Below are 20,136 nucleotides of genomic sequence, written 5' to 3' on the forward strand. Positions count from 1 at the left end.
GTCTAAGACATGTCTATGGGGCTGATCTCTGAATTTAAGTGTGTAAAGCTAGCAACTGCTTTAGTCTCATTTTTGAGACGGGAAACCGAAGCGGAATGGGAATAAGTGATCCACTGAAGTTCACACTGGAAGCAGGAGGCAGAGAAGGAGCAGTCCTGTAATGGAGCAAGCATCCTTCCTCTGCCACTGCAAAAGGGCTGGCAAGTAAAAGCAAGGGAGACCCCTAAGCAATGCACCTGGTGTACAGCTTTCCAAAGCAGTGGATACCTGCAAGGACAGTGCAAGGAGTGTGTCTGAAGTGTTGATCAGGTGTCAACATCCCTGCCTGGAAACCCGCTCAGTGCCTCTGTGTTGTACTCTGGTCCCTGCAATGCCAGGCTCACTCCCGAAAGGCCACTGCAAGAGCTTCCCAGCAGCTTCCCATCCTCAACAGGAGGGCATTAAGAAAATAAAACATAAACAAATAAAAAGGTATTTTAGTTTATTACTTTGCAAGCGCCATTTTTGTGACACCGATGCCCAGTCCCACAAGCAGAGCCGGGGAGGGCTGCAGGCACAACCTCTTGGGCAGAGAAAGCTTGTCCCAGCAGTGGCTTTCTCACAGTAACTAATGACAAAGTTTATGATACTTCTCACAAGACAGTCAGAAAGCTGCCCTTAAATAGTCACATGGAACATTAACCGACTGCAAATTACTTTTATTCTCACTAACCATTGTTATGACCCTTGCTAGTTTAGATCTAGTAGAGGGCTGGTTTTTTTTTTTACAGTCATTCTGTGATAAACAAATGGAAAACTTGAGAGCATTTTCCCAAATAATACTCTATGAAATACTCACTATAAATTAACATTTCCATTAAAGTTGCACTCAAAATTAAAACTGAGAAATAAATTAGCATTTTGCCAGTTTGAGGTGAACTGCAGCGCAGCAGGAAGCTGAGTGACCTGACCAACGACACACAGTAAATCAGTGTCAATGCAAAGGATGCAGTAAGTCTACTCTCAGCTATACAGAACTAATCCAACTGCACAAAACTAAGCAATGCCTTTATTAACAAAATATGGGATGATAGAACTGTGCCAAAAAAGAAAAACCCACACGAATTGCTGACCATCCGGTGCCCCAGGGCGTTTTGGACAAGGTAGGACCTCTCGTGCCATCCCTACCATTGCCAACCCCGCAGTGCGATCCTGCCCCGGGCCCACGGAGCGATCTAGCTCGCAGCACAGACACGTATCATTACTCCATCAAAAGGAAGAAGCTAAAACAGACAGGGATCAATTGCTGCCCCAAAAATCACACTGGGAACCTCTCTCAAAGCCAAACACAACAAGCAGAGCCCCCGATGCTGTGCTCAGACAACCCCTGACCTCCCACTGCTGCTTCTATATGAAAAATGCCATAGTTTTGTGGTTTGTTATTTTTTTAGGAATGAAAATAATCCTTGCACAGATATACAAGGATCACAGTGCAATCTCCAAACAAACACTCCGCTTGCTGGCAAGGAGTTTTGTTAACACAACTAAGCGTGCTGAATTATGCACACAGTTTGCCTGAACACATGTTGAAGTCACAGAGATCGCCTGGAGCCCTCGATCCATTTTTAAACCAGGCTCTTTGAGGGCTGCGCCCAAACCATCCTGCCCAGCAGCGCGGAGCGTTGCGAGCAGCACCGCCAGCAACCGCACAACGAGGTGGCCCGTTCGCCAGCCGGCAGCTCCGGGGAGCCCGGCAGCTCCGCTCCGAGCCCCGCCAGCCAGCGCTCGCAAGGGCACCGGCACAGCGCGAGGGGATCTTTTGGGTTGCCCTGGTGCAGTTGCTGATGGGGGGTGGGGGGGGTGCTGGAGAAAAAAGAGGGGGAAGGAATCGTGATAAAAACTTTGATCAAAGGATTTTTTTTTTCCACATCCATCCTATGGTCTTAATGGTTCCTAAACACCTTGTGCTAAACCACCATCTCCTGAGCTATGGCTCCGTCTTACACAGAGCACAGAGAAGAATCAGAGACCCCGGCGCATAGTTGGGGAAGTCACTCTGTGCCTGTAGGCAAGTAATTTAAGTTTTCTCTGACCCTCTTTTCTCCATCCATACACAGTGCAATACTTGCCTCCTGCACAGAGAGGGGTATGCTATTCCAAATCACTTATCTGCCAATTTTCATATTCAATCATATATCTTCCAGCATTCCCAAACTGTTTTCCTGTGTTTCTTTGCCTGACACACTGTAAAAATAACCCAGACCGCAAAACTTGCTTGATGTTTATAGGACACCATGGAAATTTGCAGCTCAAGATAATTAGCTTTAAATAAAATGTTAGTCTGCAGTAAATACAAAATAGAGGACAGTTTGGGAAATACTCTGAAATCCACTGGTGGAAGTCAGCGCACTGTAGGTACGAATTAGTAACATCTATTAATGGGAGAATCTTGGTGGCTTCGGCAAACTAACAAAAGTAATAATAATTAACAACATTAAGTCACATAAAACATAACTGACTTCCAATGGCTCCTAATGTTATTTTTCTAATGAAGATGCTGGAAATCAGTCAAAGCTGGCTGGATAGCTTATCAGGGGACAGCCACAGTCGGCAGGATTAGCTGCTTAGTGCCGGAGCGTGATTCACCCTGAGGAAGAACCGATCGTCCTTCCCAGCATCAGGAAGGAAATTTTCGGCAGTTGACTCTGCTGTTCTTTCATCCCTTTCCCAGACACCGGCAGCTCAGCCTGGGACAGGCGGGACGCCCAAGGGACCCGCGCGTGAAGCTGCCTGCCAGGAACCGGTTGCCCTTTTTATACCTCCACACCGATTTGCTTGTGGTCATGGGCAAGGGCCTTACCTCCCCTTTTTGAGTTTGTTTTTTCCTGTCTTAAAATGATGTTTACCTTTGATATCTACAGAGAAGAGCTTGACTTCGCCACCCTTGCACATGAAGATGTACATGCTGGCCGCTCAAAGCTGCCTGCTCTGGAAACCAGGCCTCTTCCTCTGGGTTAAGTGCCTTTTCCACAAAACCCTTCTGCAAATAGCAACTTACTTCACATTTTGCAAGATGACTTGTCAAACTCTGGAGACAGTCTAATATTGCAACCACTCGGTGACACCAGCCATGCTCCTTGCTGGGCAGAGAGGAAAAGGGTCCCGCAGAAACCGCCGCTTTCTGTCCGGTGAAGCCAGGACAGGTCACAGGCTCCATCGGGCACAGACTGAAAACAAATTTCTAGACAAAGTGAGCTTCACTTTTGCAGCGCTCCTTCCCAAGCCTGAACTCACCACTATCCCACCACCTCCCCGGCTCCTGTCACCCCCCAATATATCGGTCCCTGCTGACCCATCCAAAACGCATCCGCTGGTGTCCACAACGCTTTGTTAGCCCCAGGGATCCCACACGCTCTTTTACTAGAGCATCCCTTTCCCCAGCGGGGTGCTAGGACCGTCCCTTTCAATTCCTCCATGCCCAGATGCTGCTTGGAAAACCTCATCACTTCTCATCACCCTGAACATGCTCTTCTCAGCCCAAAACGAGACAAAGGACGTGCTTAACCCGTACACAGGCTGGTAGCGGAGGTTGCTCGGCCATGCCCCGGCCGCTCCATGCCTGCCTGACACTTCAGGCGAGGTGGGCACAGGGCTGCCGCTGCCACGAAGCCACCCAGGAACCACCCCAGTGGGTGCTGCACCACGGCCAGCAGCGACAGCACCAACGGGGTCTGTTCCCAGTGACTGCTGAGGGACTGCCAGCTGGAATGACGAGGACGACATAGATCGTCATCTATCCCTCCCTGAGGAACAATACAGCTTTTCAGCAATAGCAGTTAATTGAGAATTAATATCCTCAACGTGGCACGGTGTCAGCGTCGCACGCCCCCGTCTCCCCGCCTGGTTGATGGCCTTCATCTGATATCACCATTTTTTCCCCGCTCAGCAGCAGTCAATCAGCTATAACAGCAGTGGCCTTCATCAACACGTCCCAAGAGAATTTGGGGAGGACGTTCCCACCCACCCGTGCTTCTCCACAAACTGCCCCTCATCTTCCTCAGGGACTGGGAGGCTTGGACTTTCCAGTCATTGCAAATATCCCATTCACGCTGGCTCGGGGAGCCTCCGGGAGAGCAGACAAGTTTGTTATGGAGAATCCAGATCACATTTTTTCCACCCTGAACACTATCTTGTTTGCGCCCTCCCCACCCGCCTGTCCCTTCCTCCCTCCCAGCCAAGCTGGCGGGAAGCTCCACGGGGTTTTTTTCCCCCCTGACCAGATGTTTCATCTGCTTTTGTTGCTACAAGACACACCGGTCAAGTCCTGGCAACACGCAGCAAATCCTGAGCTGCACAGCTAATGACTAGCATCTGCATCCAAGATTAATCAAGGAGGCGGGAAAAGGCACATCCAGCAAGAAAGCGCAAATCCCCACTTCTAATTGTTTCACGCTAGCAGCAAAACATTTATTTCCCAGGATTTCCGAGAGGCGGAAGAGGCGAGTGGATTTCTGGGCGCCTCCTGTTTACCACGCCGAGAGGGGAGTGGGGTTTACAGAGAATTTCTTGTTCCACAGCAAAGCGTTACATTCTGGAAGAGATCCAGGGAGAGATCCTTTGTCTTCAAGAACAAAAGGGACGGCTCCCTGGTTTGGGGGAAGCTCTGCACGCTGCGACATGACCTAAGCTGGCAGCACCACCACACAGTGATGTGATGCTTCCCAAGCACTTGCCCACAGGTGATGGAGCTTCTGCCACTCCTTGCACCCCACCACTCTCGTCGTGGCTGTGCTCTGGACCATGTGCCATGCTCCCCTCTAGCCTGTCTCCTCCATCTCCAGCACAGCCCCTGCACTGCTCCAGCCACCCCACTGCAACACGCTCCCTCATCCCCTCCCAGCCCTCTCGGCACTGTCGTTTTGACGACCCGCAGCTCGGAAGCGCTGTATCTCGGAGCAGCCCTGGCAGTCTGAGGCAGCCGACGTGCCTCCACGCAGCCCACGCTGCTCTGAAGTCTGTGAGCCAGCAGGAGGGACCAAAGCCAGCCTGCCTCATCCAGGCTCTGCAGCTTCCTGGTGTGGATCGCCAGAAACGACAAAACCTCGGAGAAAAAGCCTGCTCAGCTGCTCACAGACACACCAAGGGTGGCAGCCGGACCCACATGCTCCTTGTCCAGCCCTCGCCCACCTGTGACCTGCCCTGTGTCTGGAGACCAGTGCACAGACCTGCGGATCCTTTGAGCGTTCCACTGACCTCTTGCCGTTTCTTCTTCCCCGCCATGTTCCTGGGCAGCCCCACAGATAAATCTCATGCCATTTTGTGGAATGAGACTCATAAGAGTTGCCCCACACAGACAGAAGGGAAAGGCACCTTAGTGAGCTCGCAGCCAGTCGGCTCCCGTGGGAGATCTATTCCCAAAGGCAACATCTGGAGCATTATCAGCATCTGGCCTGCTCCCTCCTGATGGCCTGAGAAGGTCTGGAAGTATTTAACACCAAAAACTCAGGTCCTGTCTACTCTGCCCTTTTTCCTCGAAGTCTCTGCAGACAACAGGGAATTTAGTACAAGAATATCTAAAGAAGGAAGTCCAGAGCTACTGCTGACTGTTCCTAACTTGCTGCTGACTTTTTTTTCCTCCAAGTTCTCATTTTATGCTCATGTCCATTGTTTTCCTCATGGAGAAGTGATCTGTTGATATCTTCAAGGCAGGGAAAGTTCCCAATGGGCAGCTCTTCCTAAGAGACTGCAACAAAACCAACCTGACATGGCATATTTAATATTTGTAAGGTTGGAAAAAAAAAAAGAAGCAGTACTTAAAAAAACCCAGTAACTTTCAGGTTTCATAAAAGCAGAACAGCAGGCACAAGTTACCCCACAAGTCACCTTTAGGCTACAGCCATTTATTTTTAATTACAAGGCTCAAATAAATAATTTATTACTGTTGTCTTAGTGTAAGCATCAGATTACAAAGCCTCTTGGAAATAAGAGGCAAGAGGGAGCGGGAGGAGATCCCAGTCGCCCAGGATAACCTGTCTCCCATGCAGGCTGCTGCTACAAGGTGCCCATGCCAGGTGTGACTTACAGCCCTTCCCCAGACACTGGGGATGCCCACGGGGCTCCCAAATTCCCAGGGATGGTTTGTAACAGCACCAGCACCCAGTCCAGCTCCCGCTAACCATGCAGGATTAGCATTACTTCCCTGCCTCTGCGGGACAACTCCATCCACGGACATCTGTAGAGCACTGAGCATGGGAAGCTCATTATACCTGCGCTGAGCAGGCGAGGAGACCCCTGCCAAAAACGATTGCCTATCTGGGCTGTCTTCCTTCCTGCCACAGCGATCCAGGGCCAGTTCCCATGTTTCCCAGGACAGAGGCTCCCACACAGACATGCTCCTGCCTCGTGGCCCCACCAGGGACCCCGAACTCCCCTGCGCTCTCCCGCGCTTTCTTCTGCCTGAGCCACGCACGCTGGCCCAGGTGGGCATCCCCGAGGCCACGCACAGGGCTGTCAGCTCCGATGTCCGTTGAGATGTCCGCTTCCTGCCTCTCGATCTTCCTTATTTACAGCCCCTAAAAAATTCACTTCTTCATGGAGCTGGGCCAAAACCAGCAAACTGCTGCTCCTTCCCCCTCCTGAGGGCTCATAGCCCAGCGCACAGAGAAGGCATTACAACTATGTAACCTGGGGTCACGTTTCACCCTGGACTCAATTAGCAAGGGTTAAAAATGGAACAAGTCTTTACTTTCCCATAGGAAAGTTATTCTCCATTGCCCGTGCCTCCAGTGGCCTTCTGACACTTCTTCTATAGAAAACAGCAGCATCCTCTGTTCTGGTTCATAGGGATTTTCCCCAGAGCGCCTTCCGCGCTGGCGGCTTCCCAGTAGACAGTCCCTCTCCAAGCCACCACATCCTGCTCGTGCGGAGCATCCCTGGGTGACTGGTCCTGCTGCAGGGGGAAGGACCCGCCAGCCTTCGCACAACGGCGGCAAATACAGCAAAGTCATCACAGCCCTCAGCCCCTTTGCATACGAATGGGTCCAATAAAGAAGGCTGAGCTGGGAAAGGCGATTCAGGAAAAACGCCTATGGAAGGGCATCACTGAGGCCAGCAGTTTGAGCGCTGCAGCCACACCAAAACCCCTATGCTGAGAGGCTCTAGTAGCTCGCACCACATTTTCATAGAAACATAGAATGGTTTAGGTTGGAAGGGACCTTTAAAGGTGACCTAGTCCAACACCTCTTACTCTTCCCTAACCAACCAAGACTCATCCGCCTGAGCAATGGACAACAAATAACAACAGAAATCATGGCAGGCCTACTGATGGTGAGGCCCTTGTTCCAGCGCCAGTTCATAGGACCAGGGGACCTACGATTCTGCAAGGTCACATCCGGAAACACACAGGGAAGCTGAGACCCCCCACGGGCCACAGCAGCTCTGCCATTAACTGCCCTTATTGCCTCCTACCTGTTTCTTCTCCCCTTTCTGTCCTTGCTCTGGGACGGAGTTTCGTGCAACATGACCACAGCTTGTGCTTCCCACAATTACCCACTTGTCACGGCCAATTACACCACTTGTCCTGTGTCTCTGCTGGTCCAGGGCAACCCACTGGCCAAGCAAAAGCTGTCCAAAGCACTCTTCCTTTAACTAAGCATGTAGATACCTGCCAGGCAATCAGGAGTGCGAGAAAGGCTTAATTTTCCCAAACCTCACCCACAGGGACCCCACAGTCACAGTGCACGAGTTGCTGTGGGAGAAAAATAAAAAAACAAAACAAAAAACCTCAGGGCACCCGCCACACAGAGGTCCCCCCACTTCTGCCCTATGCAGGAGGCACCAGAAGGTGCAGAGGGGGCACGTGGGGCCATGGCCAATTCCCACTCCTGCAAGAGCAGCTCAGGGAGGGATTTTAAAACCCACAACTATAATATTTCTGCAACGTGCATGCAGAAAAGGAGAGGCAAAACCACGTCAGTACATACAGCTGCCTCATTGCCTCAAGCCTCTTGGGACAGAGGAGTCTGTTGAGCAAGAATTGAGCAGCTGGTGACCTCCTCTCCGCTTCCCCAAATACCAAGCAGGCCCTCAGCTCCTGGGAACACTGTGATCACAAGCAGCAGCAGCACATCCAGCTACCTGCTCCTGTTCAAAACCCACCCAACCCACACCAAGCGGCTGTAAACGTCCCAGAGGGAGCGCAGGCCGGAAATCAGGGGACCTAGCAATAACTGCCACCTTGCACGGGCTGCACTGCCTGGAGTCAGGGAGTCCACCCAGTTCCTCAGCATCAGCTCCATGAGGAGCCAGAGCAATGCACAACCTCTCCAGAGGGTGGCAAGGGCCAGAGGCAGAGCTCCGAGCCAACTGCAAACTGCTGCTGGCATCCTGACAAGTGGAGACATGAGAATCACCTCCCTTAGAGCACAGACAGCATCTTCATCCAGCACCAAGCCCTGCACTGGGGTTGAAGACAGCTGTAAGATGTAGCTTATCCAAAGCTGCACGTCCCGGAACAGCACGTCCCACCAACACGCCAAAGCACAAGTGCATTGGGTTTTCTATACACGGCACCACTCACTCACCCCCCGCTGCTGCTCTTGCTGCATCAGCCAGGTCTCCCCTCAAAGCTTCAAGCAACATGACATGCATCAGAAGAAAAATGAGAAAAATGTTTTAATAGCATAGCCATTGGAAGCGGAGTGAGAAAACGCAGCAGCCCTCAGACTGGAAGGGCTGCCCCGCGCTTTGGGAGGTTTCCCAGCTGAGCTGGGAGGCTCTGGAGCCACTCGTGCACGATGCCTGGGCAGAAAGGATTACCTGCGGTTAGGCGGGAGGAGGAACTCAATCCACAGATACACGGCAACGAGTCTCCTGTAGAGACTCTGCTACTATCTTTGTCAGTCGCCATTTAGCCCATTAGCTCATGCAGCCACGTTGCTGTGTGGAGCTGAGGGAGCCCCACTCGTGCCTCTCACGGTCCACCCGTGGACTGCAAAGCAGCTTTGCCCCACGCCCACCCTCCCTCACGCTGCCCTTTTAATGACTCGGACGCTCTCCTGCTGGTCAGGGCTGGGACAGTCCACCATGGCAGCGGTGCTCGGATACCCCCGCTGTCAGCTAACGGCATCCGGGCAACGCAGAGGAAAGACGGGGCAGGACGGGGCTCCAGCACCTGGTGCTTCACCGGGGGAGGGAGCACGGGGCCCCCCTTGCTCGCGTGGGCAGGGTGGGGGCCAGGTCTGCCGATGGTTAACGCTCGCCCCAGGGGTCAAGTTTCCAAGAGCTCTTGCTGGGACGCATCTCCAAAGAGCTCAGCACCCAGCACAGGAGACGTTTCGGAAAACCTGGCCCCCACAATCCAGAATGTTTCATTAAAAACACACACAGCAATGTATATTCTCTCTCCCCCACACACTGCTGCATATATAATTTCCACCGCAGCAAGGGGAGAGATACACATCAATGATCTTCTTTCATTTTTCTTGCTGAAAGCTGCTGGCTACAGAATTTGGCAGCCAGGGACCTGGTGGTACAGCTCACATAGCCGCTCCAAAGGGCATGCATCAGCTCCACACGCGGTCCCATCTCCTGGCCTCTGCCCTGTAGCAGACCAGGCTTATTTCTATAGCTCATTAGAGAGGGATAAAAGTAACCTTTAAAGGTTGCTTTCATGTGAAACAAGTCTAAAACCAAACAATGACTTGGCAAAGAGTGAATTGGATTTTTAAAAGCAATGCATTTCACTGGAAATCTTATTTCTTTCTTCTTTTTTCCCTTCCTCTTCTTTTGAGCCTGATGGTGGATTATTTTTCCTTGACACAATCCCGCCTCCGCTGTGATAGATGACGGCACATTTAGCAGCGTTCAGCCAAAACTTTTTATCTCCATATGGAAGATGGATAGATGAGGACTCTGAAGCCCTCATCATTCCTTCAAGAACAAACAAGGATCCAGCCCAGACCCCCTCCCAGGTTTGTTTAAAATACACAGAGCATAGGGGAGAGGATGTGACCCTATAAAGCCCCATCTGGCACCATTTGCCTTGTTTATGAAGCAAAACGGAACAAGCGCTGCCCAAGACCTCCGGCCATCTCACTGGGAAGCACGAAGGACAGCTGTAGTTCGGATGGGCTTTGTGCTGGGGGCCCAGGACTGCCTGCGCCTTCCCGTGCCGGCCATGCTATGCCAAGCACTGCTGCGTGCGGCAGGGTGGGAGGCCTGAGGAGGAGACCCCAGCCATCCGAGCAGCGACCACCTACAGCTCCTTGAGGGCAGAGGCTGGAAGAGCCAGAGAAGCCACCAAATGGCTGTTGTAAAAAATAAGAGGCAGTGCATGACTGCAGCAGTCCTCACTAGGAGCGGACAATGCAGGAGTCATTCTGGATAAGCAAAGCAGAAAAGGACATGAGACCCAGGAACAGCTCTGTGCTTTGAAGGTTGCCCACCAGCCTGGGTGACTCCCTTGCATCAGCCCAGACACCAGTTGCTGAGGCGAGAGAGCAAGCAGGTGATGCTCAGGACTGAGTGAGTCAAGGGAGGAAATCCATCGGCATCACAGCTCTGTCTTTCTTGTCTTTACATGCCACAAGAGATGGGGCCACAAGCCTTCAAGAAGCTCCTCTGAATGCAGCTGAGCTACAAGCTCAGGAGTGCCACATCCCACAAGAGCAGCTCCCAACCCCCTAACTGCTCTCGTACTGCCTCTTCCCACCGATACCGAGAAGTACAAAGAGCAGAGGTTACAGGTAAATTTTCCTCTCCGCAGGTTGTGAGTAAAACTCCAGAGAAAACGTGCTGGGGAAGCACTAACCTGAGCAGGCAGGGTAGAAAGGACAGCACAGGACGGACACAAGAGACGAAAGGGACTGAGCATCATAACACCTGTAGGAAAACGTTACTGCTACATCCTTGCACAGGGCACAGCAGCAACAGCCCTTAGATGAAACAACAGATGCACCGTAGCACACACACCTCATTAATAATGCCTAGAGCTCCTAACACAACGTGCCAGAGAAGTTCGCTAACCAGCAATAAAAACGTCTTTGGCCCCATCTCAGGTAGAAAAGCCAACACTCTTCATCTTGTAAAATGCAAAAAGCCCCCAGATGTTTATAAACTCCGCTGGGCAGCTCAGCACAAATGTTGTTTACCATCGAAGTATTAGGGATCAAAACTGACCATCCAGCTGACAGGAGCTTCGTAGCTGCAGTCGTGTAGCGGCAGCCTGAGCCTCTCCAGCTCCCCCCGGCACTGGAGCGGCGTGCCCCCACGCCCACCACCTCCTGCCACTCCAACCCATCAAACGCCTCTGCTTGCGGTGCAACGCCAACACCTACCGTCCAGCGAGGCAGGAACCGCGTACGCACGCGCGCGCGGACGTATGTATGTGCAGGTAAGCGGAAGATGCTGCCCACGAGCAGCGCGTCCACACGGACCTCGTGGGAAGGCGAGACCCGGGCTTGCTGCACCTGCACGGCTCCTGCTGTTTGCTGGGGGCTCTTTCAAAGGACGGGGCGCACGCGGGTGCCCTGCAGCGCACGCCGCGGGCTGAGCGCGCAGGCTGCCCGGCGTCGCTCTGTGCCGCGGCCGGCCAGGTAAGGCAGCCAGGCCGGCACACGACGAGGCGTGACGCGGAGGAGCTCCACGGGGATCTCCCAGCGACAAACGCCGTCCCCGCTCAATGGCTGAGACCAGGCCAAGTAAACGCAGAGTATATTTATTGCTCCTAGGAAATGCTTTCACTTCCTGGCCCCCCTCCTCCATGTACACTTCAAGACGGCAGCGTGAGCTACAAAACACTCCCTCCATGTGGTAATGTTAACCATGGGAAGCGAATACACTGGCTCGGACAGATCATTATCCCTTCACACATGGGGCTGAGGAAGGGGGTGGTAGTCTATAATGATGCCAATTAAGTCCTTAAGTGTCTTGGTAAAAAGCAGGTAAGACTTCAGCACAAGGCAGAATATTCCATTAGGACAGGCTTCACCATAGACACAATGCTGCATAATGGGATCCTGTAATTATGCCTGCACTGCAGAGACATTTAAAAAAAAAAAAGGAACCCTGTTTTACATTCTCTAATGCAAACAGCATGAAATGACGTTGCTTAGAAACCTTTACACTCCTACAGTGTGTGCAAAAAAGTTATTCCAGACATCTGTATTTAAAATAAAATTTAAAAACAATCCTACCGCACACACTCACATAGATCTTGGCTTCACGTTGAGTGATGAAGCCTATGAAATGTCAAAGGAAATTTAAATAAAAAAAAAAAAAAGACAGATGCATTTAAAAACTTCAGCAGCTTAAGTCATTCCAGGTTATGTCTGATGCTGTTCCACCTCACCCCTTCACACAGGGCTCTGTCTCAGTGGATCGATGGTGCCATTCGTACCAATCCAGACTTACAGGCTCATAATCGGTTCCCCATTCATCCTGACCTCAAACACCTGGAAAAGATTTTCTTTTCCAGAGAAACCACCCAAGGTTTTACTCCAGAATCGGCACACGCAGAGCAGAGCACTGTCCAGGTCCCAGAGTCACAGGAAAACCCGTGCAGCAGAACTGACGTGACGATTTTACGCATGAGTTACAGCGGAGGGCACAAGACCCCGCTGCTGGTGACCACTGCTCAGCAGCTCACATCAGGCTGAGCAGGGTGGGGGGAGGCTGTAGCACCCTGAAATTTCCTACATCAAAGGCAATACAGTCAGATCCACAGCAGCCCATAAATAGCATTTTACCAAGCACCACCCTGATACTTCCTCCCTTAATTCGGGCATCGCATCCCACAGAGATGGCAGGGGAAAGCTTCATCTCGATCCAAGTAGGCAGGCGGGAACGGGACTTTCTGCACCCACAAAATCAAGCAAAGCACGGAGGGACTGTCAGCTTCACTCCGTGCATCCAACCCCCGGCTCTGACCTGCCCCCCCCGCAAAGCACGGCCCCGGGGAGCCCCATCCAGGCTGCCTCCCACCCACCCGTCGCTCTCCCCACCATCTCCTCCTCCTCCTCTCCGAAAAGGTCACCCCTCTTTGCCTGGCAACGGGGACGAATGCTCGGCGGCGGGCGCGGCTGATCGATGCGTCACAGCTGCCGCCACGCCGTCACGCTGCCGCGCAGAGGCCGGCAGTCACTGCAACGGGGCGGCCGGGACGCCACAGCCCGCGGGCGCAAGGATGCGCCCCAGCTGGCTGCACCAGCTTTGGCTCGCTGCAGAACACCGATCCGATGCGTCGTCCCCTTTCCGCCTCCCAAACCCCACAGCTTACACACAGGTTTGCAAGGGGTTTTTTTTTTTTTGTTATTCCCCGCTGGCAGAGGGGGATGGAGCAAACCGCAGAAAATACATCTTTCCTGGGGGAGTGCGCGCAGAGCAACAGGCCTGGGCAGCTCTCCTTCTGCTGGCTGCCCTCCTCCCGCTGAGACAGGAGACAACCGCCGTACAGGCACATTGTCCTTTTACCTTTGATTGTTGCTAAAAATAATCGATACGAGCTATGTGGCTCAGGCTGTTCTCGCCATCGTCCATTGTGGCGTGAAGCCCGGGTCAGATCGAACGTAACCCCACAGGCAGAGCGCCGCCGGCCCCCCCAGGGGTCACGCCGTGTGGGAGCCGGTATCCGTCCCGTCCATCAGAGACCCGCAGTGTGAACGGGCGTGAGCACACACACCGATACGATGCACCAATCTGGCCACCAGCAAGGGTGGGAGATGAGAGGTCATGCATAGAAATGGAGGTAAGGAGCTGGGTGTCCCCATGTACAAGTAACCGAGAAGCTAGAAATCCTGTGATCTTTGAAATAAGAGAATGTTCAACCCATTATACCCATACAACACCAGTCATCTCCACTCTGGTGTCTGTACAGCCAGCTGAAAACTCAATGTGTGCTCCCTGAATCTTCTGCTCATGATCAAAGTTCAAATGTAAACCACAGCAACTACATAGGTTTTTTCTCCCAATCCTAGTATGGTGAGACCAAACAGTTAAAGAACGAGCCCTAAGTCTGAAAGATAACACTATGAAATACAACATACAGGCAACTTTCGCACATCCTCCAGAACAAACCTCAAAACAGCAAGGAGGTCCCATTCCGGCGTGCACTTCCACTTTGCAGTGGCCTGGAGGACATCTGACTTCTTACGGATAATTAAGCAAAGTACAGGTTTCATCTGGCTGCCCTCTGCATGAATAATGGATATTTTACAGGGGGTGGGTGAATGACCAAGAGAAATAAAGTGAAAATCTGAAATTGCTGCTAGAGATGGGAAGCGGGTTAGCAGTCCCTGCAGAGCCCACGGGGTCGCTTCACCTCCTGCCCCAACAAGTCAAGACTGTAACGTCCCTTCGGGCTGTATCTGCTGCACAGTGTTTAAGGGCCAGCTCAAAAGCCTTGATTCAATGCCCACAGCAATGTAGAACATTTCCCAACTAGCTCCAGCAAAGAGTTAAACACATGCAACCTGTTGATTAATTTGCAGGCAACAAGCTGCACTAATGAAGCCCCGGGGACCTTAATCAAGCTGTTTGCTGGATGCCAGACCAAAGCAGGAAGAGGGGCAGAGCTGTCGGGATGGATTAGTGTTTGCCCGCTGGCAACACTTCTCCTGAATGAAAGCAAGCAGGGGGGAGAAACATGTGCATGCGCACATATATATGGAACCGCACATCCCGGAGGGGAAGTGATGCGCCGGGCACTTGCCGGCAGCGGGTCCCGAGGCCGGATGGCTGCGGGAGCTCAGCAGCCGACGCAGGGGAGTTAATCACAGGAGATAGTTTTGCATCTTGCGTGTCACATTCACCTCCATTGTTTGCAGTTCCTTCCGAGAAGATGGGAAGGAGCTATTGCTTCCTTTTTCTTTTTAGAAAGACCTCATCCCTTTCCATTCAATAAATTTTCCTGGCCCCCATTCTCCTCCTGTTCTGTGGAGAATTGAATGAAAAAGTTGTTTATAACTAACCCCATTCCGAAGGGTTTCAGTGACACACATTGGGGTGAGGACGTTTTGCAAATTCAGCTTAAGTTCAGACGGTATCATTTCATTATGACAAGATTTGACTCGGGTGCCTTTTTCTTTCTGCAGCATGTACCGTTCTGACATGGCACCATCAGGTTAATCACAGAATCACTAGGTTGGAAAGGACCTTTAAGATCATCAAGTCCAACCATTAATCCAGCGCCACCATGTCCCCTAAACCATGTCCTGAAGTGCCACATCCACACATTTTTTGAACACTTCCAGAGATGGCGACTCCACCACCTCCCCGGGCAGCCTCTTCCAATGCCTGACCACTCTCTCAGTGAAGAAATTTTTCCTACTATCCAATCTAAACCCCCCCTGGCGCAACTTGAGGCCATTTCCTCTCGTCCTATCACTAGTTACTTGGGAGAAGAGACCAACACCCTCGTCGCCACAACCCCCTTTCAGGTAGTTGTAGAGAGTGATATGGTCTCCCCTCAGCCTCCTCTTCTCCAGACTAAACAACCCCAGTTCCCTCGGCCGCTCCTCATAAGACTTGTGCTCCAGGCCCCTCACCAGCTTCGTTGCCCTTCTCTGGACACGCTCCAGCACCTCAATGTCCTTCTTGTAGAGAGGGGCCCAAAACTAAACACAGGATTCAAAGTGCAGCCTCACCAGTGCCGAGTACAGGGGCACAATCACTTCCCTACTCCTGCTGGCCCCACTATTGCTGATACAGGCCAGGACGCTGTTGGCCTTCTTGGCCACCTGGGCACACTGCCGGCTCATGTTCAGCCGGCTGTCAACCAGCACCCCCAGGTCCCTTTCCGCCGGGCTGCTCTCCAGCCACTCCTCCCCAAAGCTGTAGCGTTGCATGGGGTTGTTGTGGCCAAAGTGCAGGACCCTGCACTTGGCCTTATTAAACCTCATACAGTTGACCTCGGCCCATCGATCCAGCCTGTCCAGATCCCTCTGCAGAGCCCTCCTACCCTCCAGCAGATCAACACTCCCACCCAACTTGGTGTCATCTGCAAACTTACTGAGGGAGCACTCGCTTCCCTCATCTAGATCATCAATAAAGATACTGAACAAGACCGGCCTCAAAACCGAGCCCTGGGGAACACCGCTTGTGGCCGGCCACCAGCCGGATTTAACGCCATTCACCACAACTCTCTGGGCTCGGCCATCCAGCCAGTTCCTCACCCAACGAAGAGTAAACCCGTCTAAGCCATGAGCCACCAGTTTCTGCAGGAGAATGCTGTGGGAGATGTGGGAGAATGCAGCAGAATCCAAACAAACCCTCTGCCTTCCCATCCCTTAACCAACTGCAAGGAGCTCAAGTGGAATCAGTACTGGAATAAGCAAGAATTACAGACCTGAACTCTGTTTCTGGTTATCTGCTGGGAAACTTTTCATCTTTTAAGTAGCTAAACTTTATTTAACCTGGCAATCTTTTTCATCAGAATTATGCCCCTGTGTGCTGCCAGGGAGCATCTGTCTTGGGGTACCAGTTTAACAGACTGCTGTGAGCCCAAGTGGATGTACAGAGCTTGTAAAACACCTGACTCTATACAGGAAAAAGCAAAGAATGCCAAAAGATTTTTTTTTTTTTTTGCTAAACCTTAACAGACCAAGAAAAAGGAGCAGAGAAATCCTCAGCTGTGTGTCTGTCTTATGTCAGGTATGTTTGAATAAGGCCATTTCCCTCACTAGCTTTCTGCTGTTCCAGCCAGCAGGAATGAAATGTCCTGCGGGCATTTCTGCAGCTGGTGTAAATTGCTACAGATTCACTCATAGCAGCACAGCTTTGATAATTTACATCGGCCGAAGATCTTCCTCTCCTCTGTTTACAGCTCCACTGAGCATCACAAGGGACATGAGCAGGATGTTGACACCTCATGACTTGTACCCATGGATGAAGGGGATGGTGAGCACTAAGCAAATGCAAATGCAGCTGCGGATTAGCAAAAAGCAATTATGAAAAGTAAGTATTGGAAATAGTGATTCATCAGGAATTGAATCAGATGTTGGGCCCAGTCCTGCGCTCGGTGGATTTGGTGACAGCAGTGAGGACACTAGCCCTACAGAGATAATTTTTAAAGCTATTTAAGTGCAAAAAATGCCCAGTATTAGTTTTACAACACCATCTTTTTGTCCACCCTGTCAGACAGCTCAGGACCTTGGAACGTGTCTGTGCCATCCTTCTCACCCCACAGATACCTCTCTCCCTACCAAAACAACGAGTCAAGAAGAAACTCTGCATAACATGGAAGCCAGATAGGAAAACCTGTGTGAAACTATAGCTCGCATCAATCCAGAGGCCGGGCTGAGTGCTAAGAGTCCCTCTGAACCCAGATATCATAGATACCCCTGCATACCTTATTCCATGGCAAATCTCACAGCACTTTCAATATGCTTTAGAAAACACTGGCAACGTCAGCAGTGTCCCTTTATAATAGCTGGAAAACGTGGAGGCACAGAAATGCAGACAACCTTGTTCAAGGTCACATACTCCAGCAAGGCCACTGGGTGCTCTCAGCCACCACCTCCTTCACCTGGAGGAAACACGCCAGGCATTATGCCAAGCACAACCCCAGCGGCCAAATGCCATGTTAGCTTTAGCCAGTGCCAGAAGAAGGTCCTCTTCAGGTAGAGGAGATAACAGCCGGCATGCTCTGTACCTTGATCAAGAGAGAACTTAATAACTAGGAACACCTTCTCCTAAGACAATATTTCCATTGCTCTCACCGGAAGCAGGATCAGATCTGAAGTTGGGGAAGGGCTGGCACAGAAACCTTACAAGGACTATGGACTATCAAACCCTGGGTTAGATCTCTTCACACCAATTGAGCAAAATGACCTCACTCCATTAACATCAGCTCTCCATCTGCAAAGTTTCATGTCGAAGCATCACAATTAAAGAATAAAGTCAAGTATCAAGTGAGTCACTAACATGAAGATGAAATAAGAAAGCTCTACTTGAATCCCCCCACCCCACTCCAGAGTCAGCAGCCAAGACGTTCCCCATCAGCTGCAAACTTCCTGGATTGCCAGTGAAATCACAAGCAAAAAGCCAATATAGCTTTTCCCTCCCCCCTCAACGTTCACAGCATGAGCAGCAGTTTGATTCCCACAGGCTGTAAATCCACCACCCTTTAGGTAACTCAAACCTCTGCCAGAAACATGCTAACGCCACGCTGGCACACCGCATCTGCCTGGCTGGTTCAGCTCTGCCGAGACCCTCGCTAAGGGGCTGCGCTAGCTTGTGTGCTGGGAATAATTGATGTTGCTCTGCCTTGAGTTAGGGGAGCTGGCAAGGAAGGGTTGGTCATATAGACTCAGATTTTTCCCTACCAACAGGTCAGGCAGATACAGGTGAGCCTCCCCCCAGGGGAGAAACATGGGCCCAAATACAGCGAGGGAGGATTTTCTGGCATCTCACGTCATAAAGAGACTGGTGAGGTTATACCGATGAGCAGGCTACACAGAATCACCAGAAAATGGGCTCTCCCTGGAGCTCCCTTACCTCCATATATTTCCTTTGGTGGAGCTAAGGATCTAACCTGGGTCCTAGCCAGGATCTAACCCATGTTTGCAGCCCCCTGGGTGCAAAGCTGCCTGGGACAACCTCTGGGAAGGAGAAAGAATATCCTTCAGGATGTTCAGGCCCTTACAAGAACAACCCGGTACCATGCCAGAGAGATGTCGACCATCCAGCAGTTTCAGTACCAGAGTCAACAGCAAAGTGGCCAGTGCCACCAAGACCCTCAGCATCTGAGCTCCCAGTGCAGCAGGGTCCATGCTGTAGCCACACAGGTTGCAATCACTGATGAAAAGCAAACTTTGCTCATAGGCTACCTCCGCCCAGAGCATCACCGCACAGTCCCTTCTGACAGTCAAATTATTTGTTGGTCACTTAGGCACAGCATCCCCAAAGCCGTGGGTATGCCATGGGAAAGACAGAACTACTCTACAGTTCCTCTTCCAGCTCCGTTCCTATTTAACAGTCCCGAGGGTAACAGTAATTCTGGAACAAAACCCCAGGCAACACGCTGCCATCAAAGAGGAGAAAAAGCCTAGCTAACCACAAGTAAATCAATGGCAACAATTGAAATGTAATTTCCCAGCAAAAAGCTAGAATATAAAGATAGCAGTGGGAGTGCATCGTAAGATAAAGATTCAGGGGAGACAAAATCAGTAGGGATAGGGGTGAGGGAAAATCCAATGCTTGGAGCTTGGATCACACAAAAAAGTAAATAGGCAAAATACCTATATTTTTTCCTTCACTTAGTGTAGCAGAGAAATTATATAAAAATATAGAATATAATCTTACTGAATCCCATGGAGCATGACTATAAATTACAGCTGACAAACAGATGAAAAAGTCAAACCAGGAGATCATTTGCAGAAGAATTTCAGATGACTCTGTGGGTCACCTCAATCTCCAGCAGTTAAGGAAGAAAAGGAGGATACAGAGGAACTAAATTATTTATGTCAGTCAAGCTTATCTGTCACAGGGCTACATCTTTCCTACCACAGCACATTTCTGGGATTAATGATCAGGCACTATCTGGAACTGGGCATAAGACGACGACAAGCTGAAGTGATTTGGTTATTTGGAAAAAAAGACGCATCACTCAGCTAACAAACATTGAATTTCAGAGGAGTATCTTCCTGAAGCACTAAAAAGATGCGCTTTGTGATAACTAAAAAAACCGAAGCACTGCAGGATAGCGAGAATGACATCTCTACTGAAAAGTGCATCCAGGAACGACAAGTCAGTTAGTGCGGTACCGATGCCCGAGAAACTAATTAAGATGCTAATTAAAAACAGAGCACTTCCCCATCTGGGGTTCCCAGCAGAGACAGGCTATAGCCAGAAGAAGTCTCGCCGGGGAAAGGGACGGGTGACTAAGGCAGGCAGTGCAAGAGCACTGACTGACAACGCAGTTAGCCTTTCGTGCCGTCTTTGATGAGACCCTTCACAAGACGCTGTTAAAGAAACCGAGCAGTCATGGGACATGGCAAAGCAGCAAATGAGTTAGGGAGGGGATAAGGAGAAGAAATAAGCAGGCAGTTTCATCAGGGCAATTTCCTCACCTTAAAAGACCAGCTCCCCGTGCCAATCACCGGTTTATTGGCCTAGAAAACAGGCTGAGTGAAGAGAGGTTAAAATCCTCTCTCCCTTCCC

This window comes from Phaethon aethereus (genome assembly GCF_964289735.1).
Source record: "Phaethon aethereus genome assembly, chromosome: 14".
Classification (NCBI taxonomy): domain Eukaryota; kingdom Metazoa; phylum Chordata; class Aves; order Phaethontiformes; family Phaethontidae; genus Phaethon; species Phaethon aethereus.